Below are 9,527 nucleotides of genomic sequence, written 5' to 3' on the forward strand. Positions count from 1 at the left end.
CAGTCACATTTAGCCAGCCAGTCACATTTGACCTTTACTAGCCAGCCAGTCACATTTGACCTTTACTAGCCAGCCAGTCACATTTGACCTTTACTAGCCAGCCAGTCACATTTGACCTTTACTAGCCAGCCAGTCACATTTGACCTTTACTAGCCAGCCAGTCACATTTGACCTTACTAGCCAGCCAGTCACATTGACCTTACTAGCCAGCCAGTCACATTGGACCTTACTAGCCAGCCAGTCACATTTGACCTTACTAGCCAGCCAGTCACATTTGACCTTTACTAGCCAGCCAGTCACATTTGACCTTTACTAGCCAGCCAGTCACATTTGACCTTTACTAGCCAGCCAGTCACGTTTGACCTTACTAGCCAGCCAGTCACGTTTGACCTTTACTAGCCAGCCAGTCACGTTGGACCTTTACTAGCCAGCCAGTCACGTTGGACCTTTACTAGCCAGCCAGTCACGTTGACCTTTACTAGCCAGCCAGTCACGTTGGACCTTTACCAGCCAGCCAGTCACGTTGGACCTTTACTAGCCAGCCAGTCACGTTTGACCTTTACTAGCCAGCCAGTCACGTTTGACCTTTACTAGCCAGCCAGTCACGTTTGACCTTTACTAGCCAGCCAGTCACGTTTGACCTTTACTAGCCAGCCAGTCACGTTTGACCTTTACTAGCCAGCCAGTCACGTTTTGACCTTTACTAACCAGCCAGTCACGTTTGACCTTTACTAGCCAGCCAGTCACGTTTGACCTTACTAACCAGCCAGTCATTTGACCTTTAGCCAGCCAGTCACATTTGACCTTTACTAGCCAGCCAGTCACATTTGACCTTTACTAGCCAGCCAGTCACATTTGACCTTTACTAGCCAGCCAGTCACGTTTGACCTTTACTAGCCAGCCAGTCACGTTGGACCTTTACTAGCCAGCCAGTCACATTTGACCTTTACTAGCCAGCCAGTCACATTTGACCTTTACTAGCCAGCCAGTCACATTTGACCTTTACTAGCCAGCCAGTCACATTTGACCTTTACTAGCCAGCCAGTCACATTTGACCTTTACTAGCCAGCCAGTCACATTTGACCTTTACTAGCCAGCCAGTCACATTGACCTTTACTAGCCAGCCAGTCACATTGGACCTTTTTAAACAGATCAATTGTAGCACTTACCCAGACATCCTACCTACTAATGACTGTTCTCCCTCTAGCTCTGCTTTTGGGTGCTGGCCATGCTTGTGTTATTGAAACAAGATATTTTAAGACTCTTTTTATGCCTCATAACAGTGGTCTGGCATTACAGCCATCAGCTCACGTTGCATCGCACGGCTCAGTAACAGTAAGAGCACAATACTGAAGTCCTAAGTGGTCGAGTGCAGGGATAGAACGAATATAATATTGCTTGCCTATGTGGCTTTACTTTATAACTGGAGAGTTATTTGATGAGATATGGTTGCTGTTATATCCCCCTGGCATACAGCAATTGCTCTAAAGTTGTTTGTGGTTTTGAATCTGTCGGTACCATTATGGCGACTCTATTCTTTTGTCCGCTCTTCCGTACCACTACGCTACACAGTCTTTGACTGTGCGTTGCATTTAACCTTTTATGTCTCCGCTCTGTAGTGCTAGGCACTTAGCATTTTAGCCTCTATGTCTCAGCTCTGTAGTGCCAGGCACTTAGCATTTAGCCTTTATGTCTCAGCTCTGTAGTGCTAGGCACTTAGCATTTAGCCTTTATGTCACAGCTCTATAGTGCTAGGCACTTAGCATTTAGCCTTTATGTCTCAGCTCTGTAGTGCTAGGCACCTAGCATTTAGCCTTATGTCACAGCTCTATAGTGCTAGGCACTTAGCATTTAGCCTTTATGTCACAGCTCTATAGTGTTAGGCACTTTGCATTTAGCCTTTATGTCTCAGCTCTGTAGTGTTAGGCACTTAGCATTTAGCCTTTATGTCTCAGCTCTATAGTGTTAGGCACTTTGCATTCAAATCCTTAATATTTTTACTTTTTTAAAGGAAAATATTTTTATGGTTTTCAAGACCATGTGTGTTGCTTATTCAGAATAAGACACAAAAATGTATTGCGACGTGAATGTTGGGAGGAGCATATTTCTCCCAGATGATTAGTATTGATAGTCTGTCATTCTGAAGAATATATTAGTTCACCGTTGTTGAGGTTCAATGCATGGATGCAGGTTTAGACTTAATCCAGCTTTGATTTAAATATATCATTTTAAATATAAACGATTTTGATTCAGGGGATTCAGACTGTAGCCGTCTCTGTGATTTTAATATATGTGTTCTTTGTCTAAATCTAACACCCCTGAAAGTAAATTAGATTTAAAATTTTAACAGCACTTTTCATAATTTAAAGTATAGTATTTTACTAAAATTTTTTTTTTTTAAATAGTAGGAAACAACATGTGATTCTCATGCTTTTTGTGAATCAGAGATTATTATTTGTGTCATACCACTCAGATCTCAGGGGTAGTAATGAAATCGATGCTGTTCCTTCATTAGTGTAACACAGTCTCGTAAATCCTTCATTGGCGTAACACAGTCCAGTAGTATGTCAGTGCATTCTCTGTCAGAGGTTATACAGGCCTCTGGGACTGTTATAACGTACAGATATATAGCACACTGCTGCTAAAGATAGAAATTCAAAATCGTTTGCATCCCAAATGACACCCTAATCCCTACATAGTGCACTACTTTTGACCAAAGCCCTCCTATAAAGGCACTACAATGTGTTTTATAGAGCCTTTATATCATGCTACTACTGTCTTGGAAGATTTTGTTCCATTGAGACATCTGCTGGTCCATAATAACCTGGACTTTCCTGTCCGTTAGTGAGTAACGGAGTAACTGGGGGTTCATGTAAGGTACTGGGTTAACAGTATTAGGCTACATCGTTCTGTCGTTCTGCCCCTGAACAAGGCAGTTAACCCACTTCCTAGGCCGTCATAGCGCAGAGGTTTTATTTTTAACGTCCTGTTGAGATTTATTAAGAAAAGACGTAGACGACTGAAACGGGGACACAAGCACATTGTAGATTTTGAGTCGGTGTAGATTTCAGTTAAACAGAATGCAGGCAGTGTTCTGCTGAGGCAGTGTTCTGCTGAGGCAGGTGTTCTGCTGAGGCAGTGTGTTCTGCTGAGGCAGTGTTCTGCTGAGGCAGTGTTCTGCTGAGGCAGTGTGTTCTGCTGAGGCAGTGTGTTCTGCTGAGGCAGTGTGTTCTGCTGAGGCAGTGTGTTCTGCTGAGGCAGTGTGTTCTGCTGAGGCAGTGTGTTCTGCACACCACAGCCAACAACGTGAATGTACTGTTAACAAACCCATGTAACAAAATATCACGTTTCTCCTTCAGTAATAACAGTAGCTTGTATGCCAATAGATTACCAACTGTTTTTAGATGTCTTTTTAAATGTACTATAAGCGAAGGTAGAAGCCCTCGGTAAACAGTAAGAAGCATTTATACCTAACCTGGTTTATATTCCTTCAGTGGAAATCATGGGGAATCAATGAAGTTCTTAACAGTGTCACCATATCATTGTACAGGAAGTGATTTAAAAAAAAAAAAAAAAACTCCTTGTATCTGTTACTTTCATCTGATCGTTTACTATAAACCTGTTGCGTGAGATTTTATACACAGTCTATAATGACTTCCTGTAGCTGCGTCTGAGGCACTTCAAGACAATAACACTAACAGCCGCAGGAAACAAGGGACATCCATCACTTTGGTCCTTAATCTTGTCACTTTTTATATAACCTGCCATTTTGAGATTCATCTTAGCAGTTATTTTTTTTTTCTTTTATTTTTCTTCTATAATATTATAATATAATTTGATGAATGAACGGCTATACAGCTGTAGCCATTGGGTCCAGTTCAGTGACGTATTGTGGCGTTGACATCCAAGCCGCAGTTATGTGTTGGGTTTCTGCTCGGGTCGGAGTAGGAAACAGTGTGGAGAAACAATTGAGTAGGTGCCATGGTAAATAAAGTCCTGTTGAACCGACGTAGAGTTTTGAGTCCCAAACGGGCACCCTCTTCCCTACTTAGTGTACAATGGGCCTTGGTTTAAAAAGTAGTGCACTTAAATGGGGAATAGGGTGCCCGTTTTTTTGAGGGGGTAACCATAGAAACGGAGTCAGCGGAGTGTTTCTCTACTTTGTTATGAGGAGGAAATTACATCGATCTCAACTCCCCGAGTCCCACTTTTTTAATTTCCTGTCATTTGAAGCAGCTCGCTTTAATCTACCCCAAAAGGCCTCTTGACTTGGCGTTCTGCAACGCAAACGGTTCTGTCTTTAGAAACACAAATCTATTTGGATTTGTCATCTGTAAGCACAGTAGAGTCTGCTCACTCTTAAGGTTATTTAAAAAAAATACAAAATAAATAGTCATTTAGCAAGACGCTCTAATCCAGAGCGACTTGGTGTTTAAGTGCCTTGCTCAAGGGCACATTGACAGATGCATTGTTTTTAGAGAGAATTCACTTTGTCGGCTTGACGACGCTAAACCAGCTGTGGTCTATGGACTTTTGTCTGTACTGTTTTAACTAATGTTGCTCAATTCCTTAAGCCTTTTAATGTTTGCCTCGTTCACTTAATATGTATTCATATAATGGACCGCTGATGCCTAGAGGTGAATTTTAAGATTGTTTTGAAATATTTAGCTGATTTTTCTACATGAATGTCAAAATGGGGTTTTGGGGGGAGAGTATATTTGAGTGATTTCTACATGCGTTTATGAATGTAAAAGTGGGGGGGTATATTTGAGTGATTTCTACATGATTGTTAAAATGGGGGTGGTGGGTGTATTCTACATGCGTTTATGAATGTGAGAAGGGCGTTGGGGACTGGGTACATTTTGTATTTCTTTAAACCACTTGGCGATCCAGAAAACCAACTAATATTTTAGCTGTTGAGTAAAACGGCTACGCTATACATAGTTTCTATTTTCTAAAACTCTACAACCCAGGTTCTCATTGTCATTTTGGTTGAATGTCCCCCCCTCCTTCGTAAAAGGGTTCATAGAAGTGCGCTTGCGGAGCCTCGCTCTCTACCATCACAAGTGAGTCAAACAGCAGTCTGAGCCTCCTAGAGAGGGTCGGGTCAAAGTTCAAATACCCAGAAAACACACACACAAAAAGAATGCACAGATGGAGACCTTTGACCTGCGGTTGTTGGCCTCTGTTAGAACATTCGGTCTTTGATTCGTGGCCTGCAGATCCTCCCCCACACCTCTCTTGAATCAAGTGCATGGTGTACTGAGAGACAATTATTCACCTAGCTTTTGATCTACTGTAGCTTGCAACTTACAATGGCATCAAATAATGCAACTTGCATTTATTTCTTAATCAACATGTATGGTTACTGCTTCTAAACTAAGTGTACTCTTCCGGTTTTGTATGTTTCTCCTCTTAAGAATAAAGGAATCACTTTTTGGGTATCTATTTTATTTTTTAAATGTCAGATGTAGAATTTATTTTAGACATTTTGTTGATTTACGTTCAATCAAGGAAGCAGAGCATCATGTGCAGAAGAGGTTTTGGTGATCAATTCTGTGGCTTTGGAATTTGAATAGTCCTCTACTGAACTTGACAGCCATCAACTGGATTATTCATTTTCTTTTCATGTTAGTGGATATTGTTATATTGCATAAACGGATGGTCCCGACAACAAAGTGTTGATTCAATACTGTTTAAACTGATGGATTTTTAGCCACAGCTAAAACCTGCCTATTCATCCCACTAAGACTGACTCGCTGACTCTTCACCTTGTCCAGGAGTGGAGGTGGAATGCTAGAAGTGGCGTCTGCACGCGAGAGGCTTTAGAGAGATGAATTTGGATGGACCAATTCACCCTGTCCTCGCTCTACCTAACCCTACCTCAAACCCTCTAACCCTCAAGCAGCTACCCTGAACCCTCAAATGTTGCAGTGTTTAGTTGGACACCAGTGCTGTGGACCTCACACTCAGAGAGGGGGGGTAGCGCGAACGGCTAGTGTTTACCTGGTCCGGTACACCTTAGAGAAGTATACCACAATCTCAATGGGTCCCTCTGGTTATTAGGTTAAACAAACACATTAATAACAGTATCTAGTTTGGGGGGGAGACATTTGATCTTTTAATTATATATCCTTTAGGAAATGGCTACCATTTGTAATGTTACATGTCACTATTATTCCTATGGTTTTGTGTAACCACGGTGCCTGGCCAGAGCATGTCGTTTAGGATTAGGGCTTCATCTGGGGCTTAAAAAATGCAGGAGCTGTCTGCTTTGTTTAGAATTAGAGAATACAAACACATGTTCCTTATTTTAATCTAAGCCGTGTTCCAAGTGGCCCCCTATTCCCTATATAGTGCACTACTGTTTACCCAGAGCCCTAGGACTGCTCCTCAAATACTACATTCCACAGCCTGTGCACATGCTCCCTGTTTAGACAGGCTCTCTGCCAAGTCATTCCACACAGCAAACCCCAACTCCCCCTTCCTGTGACAGGACTGTCTGTCTCCACTCCCCCTTCCTGTGACAGGACTGTCCGTCTCCACTCCCCCTTCCTGTGACAGGACTGTCTGTCTCCACTCCCCCTTCCTGTGACAGGACTGTCCGTCTCCACTCCCCCTTCCTGTAACAGGACTGTCCGTCTCACTCCCCCCTTCCTGTGACAGGACTGTCCGTCTCCACTCCCCCTTCCTGTGACAGGACTGTCCGTCTCCACTCCCCCTTCCTGTGACGGGACTGTCCGTCTCCACTCCCCCTTCCTGTGACGGGACTGTCCGTCTCCACTCCCCCTTCCTGTGACAGGACTGTCTGTCTCCACTCCCCCTTCCTGTGACAGGACTGTCTGTCTCCACTCCCCCCTTCCTGTGACAGGACTGTCTGTCTCCACTCCCCCTTCCTGTGACAGGACTGTCCGTCTCCACTCCCCCCTTCCTGTGACAGGACTGTCTGTCTCCACTCCCCCTTCCTGTGACGGGACTGTCCGTCTCCACTCCCCCTTCCTGTGACAGGACTGTCAGTCTCCACTCCTCCCTTCCTGTGACAGGACTGCCCCCCACACACACAGGGATCATCAACTAGATTCAGCTGCGGGCTGATTTTATATATTTTTCCATGAGTGGATGGTCAGGGGCTGGAACATGATTACAAATAAGTGGTAGACTGAAGTTGACCTCAAGTCCAAACAGATATGTCTGACCAAAAGTCATTTCAAACCTTGTTTACATTAGTATACGATCACGTCTCTGTGTGCGGGAATATTTTAATACAGATTTCCAAAATGAAAATCCCTTGTAGCTGATTTCCTGGTGTTGTACAGTCTGTTATGTCCAACAGTAAAACCACCCGTGGACCGCCAGTTAAACCCTGCTGTGGACTGTTCTATCTCCCGTTCTGTGTAGAGGGACTGCAGGTTGTGCTATCTATCTATCTCAGTCGCCGCCCGTCCTGTGTTGTCCCCCGTGGGGCTGTAAAACAGTTAAACTATAAACCACCGCCTGTCTACCAGGCCAGGCCGCCGCCGGGCTGTTCCGAGCCGTGACTCGGGGAACTGTTTCCAGGTCGGAGAGGAATCTTTTTTTTTTTTCTCTTCTTCCTGGTCTGTCGTTCTGTTTCTCTTCTGTGAGAAATGGGAGAACAGCTCTGACTTCCTGTGGCTCTGTCAGGAAGAGTTCAGCAAAACATCTAGCTGGTGTGGAGTTAGATTCTCTCCACTTCCTCCAATAGGGAATCTTCACACCGCAGACTCCTCCAATAGGGAATCTTCACAACGCAGACTCCTCCAATAGGGAATCTTCACACCGCAGACTCCTCCAATAGGGAATCTTCACACCGCAGACTCCTCCAATAGGGAATCTTCACAACGCAGACTCCTCCAATAGGGAATCTTCACAACGCAGACTCTGGGTCCTTCCCAAATGGCACCCTATTCCATGCACTACTTTTAACTGGGGCCCATGGGGAATAGGGTGCCATTTTTGGGAAGCAGCTTCAGTTCTCTAATGTAATTAGCTTCATAAAAGAGCTGGTGATAAATCATTCTAGTGGACCGCAGCTCTGAAAACAATGGCTGGAGAGAAAAAATGTGGGAGCCATTATCTTTCTCTATTCATGTTAAACTGTGTGTGTGTGAGAGAGAGCGTGTGTGTGAGAGAGAGCGTGTGTGTGAGAGAGAGCGTGTGAGTGAGAGAGAGCGTGTGAGTGAGAGAGAGCGTCTGTGAGTGAGAGAGAGCGTCTGTGAGTGAGAGAGCGTCTGTGAGTGAGAGAGAGCGTCTGTGAGTGTGTGAGAGAGCGTCTGTGTGTGAGAGAGCGTCTGTGTGTGAGAGAGCGTCTGTGTGTGAGAGAGCGTCTGTGTGAGAGTGAGAGCGCGAGTGAGAGCGAGCGTCTGTGTGAGAGAGTGAGAGCGCGAGTGAGAGCGAGTGTGTGAGCGAGTGTGTGTAACAGCCTGTTTCTATTGAAGGACACGGGACATTGTCATAGTTAACAGCCTGTTTCTATTGAAGGACACGGGACATTGTCATATAGTTAACAGCCTGTTTCTATTGAAGGACACGGGACATTGTCATATAGTTAACAGCCTGTTTCTATTGAAGGACACGGGACATTGTCATATAGTTAACAGCCTGTTTCTATTGAAGGACACGGGACATTGTCATATAGTTAACAGCCTGTTTCTATTGAAGGACACGGGACATTGTCATAGTTAACAGCCTGTTTCTATTGAAGGACACGGGACATTGTCATATAGTTAACAGCCTGTTTCTATTGAAGGACACGGGACATTGTCATATAGTTAACAGCCTGTTTCTATTGAAGGACACGGGACATTGTCATATAGTTAACAGCCTGTTTCTTTATGGTTCTGTCAAATGGGATAATACAGTTTGGATGAGCAATAATAACTTTATTAGCATAATTAATCTTAAAAAAAAAAAAAAAAGTTTTATTCAAGTAGGTCCAAATGTATTCTGGACTCTGTACCTATTTCCTGAATGAAGTGGCCTTTCCCCTCTTCTGTGACTTCCTGTTGCTGCCTGGATATTCCTCCCACCTTTTTTCCAAAGCAGAGATTTGTACAGTATAGAGCAGATCCCTCCTGTTCCCCTAAGCACCTCTCTCCTTGCTGCCTCCTGTGGGATTCATTTAGAAATATACAACATTATTTTCATGTCATGTTAGGGTAGGGTGTGTTGTTTTCACTCATGCTGTGTGTGTGTTATCCCAAACAAAACAAATATCTACAGAGGAGATACGATGTGGTACTCCTTAAGTGTTGTCTGTTTCATTCGTGGGTTAGATATATTTACTATATAACAGCTATATTTACTGATATAACAGCCTCCACTCTTCTGGGAAGGCTTTCCACTAGATGTTGTAACATTGCTGCTATAACAGCCTCCACTCTTCTGGGAAGGCTTTCCACTAGATGTTGGAGCATTGCTGCTATAACAGCCTCCACTCTTCTGGGAAGGCTTTCCACTAGATGTTGGAACATTGCTGCTATAACAGCCTCCACTCTTCTGGGAAGGCA

The 9,527-nt window shown here is 44.0% G+C and overlaps 1 long non-coding RNA gene across 11 annotated transcripts; it reads right to left on the minus strand.

Moving 5' to 3' along the window:
• Positions 1–16: 16 nt before the first annotated feature.
• LOC127926639 (uncharacterized) lies at positions 17–1,555 on the minus strand. Of its 11 annotated transcripts, XR_008124736.1 has the most exons (5): positions 1,112–1,555; positions 861–1,056; positions 530–669; positions 280–363; positions 17–172 (listed from the first exon to the last, which is right to left on the minus strand). It is a non-coding gene; the product is annotated as an uncharacterized LOC127926639 (long non-coding RNA). The 11 variants fall into 11 exon arrangements; XR_008124741.1 differs by lacking the exon at positions 1,112–1,555 and having other exon boundaries at positions 280–307; positions 861–1,084; XR_008124743.1 differs by lacking the exon at positions 1,112–1,555 and having other exon boundaries at positions 17–144; positions 280–335; positions 861–1,084.
• Positions 1,556–9,527: the final 7,972 nt, after the last annotated feature.

The sequence above is a fragment of the Oncorhynchus keta genome, unplaced genomic scaffold (genome assembly GCF_023373465.1).
Source record: "Oncorhynchus keta strain PuntledgeMale-10-30-2019 unplaced genomic scaffold, Oket_V2 Un_contig_7992_pilon_pilon, whole genome shotgun sequence".
Taxonomy (NCBI): Eukaryota; Metazoa; Chordata; class Actinopteri; order Salmoniformes; family Salmonidae; genus Oncorhynchus; species Oncorhynchus keta.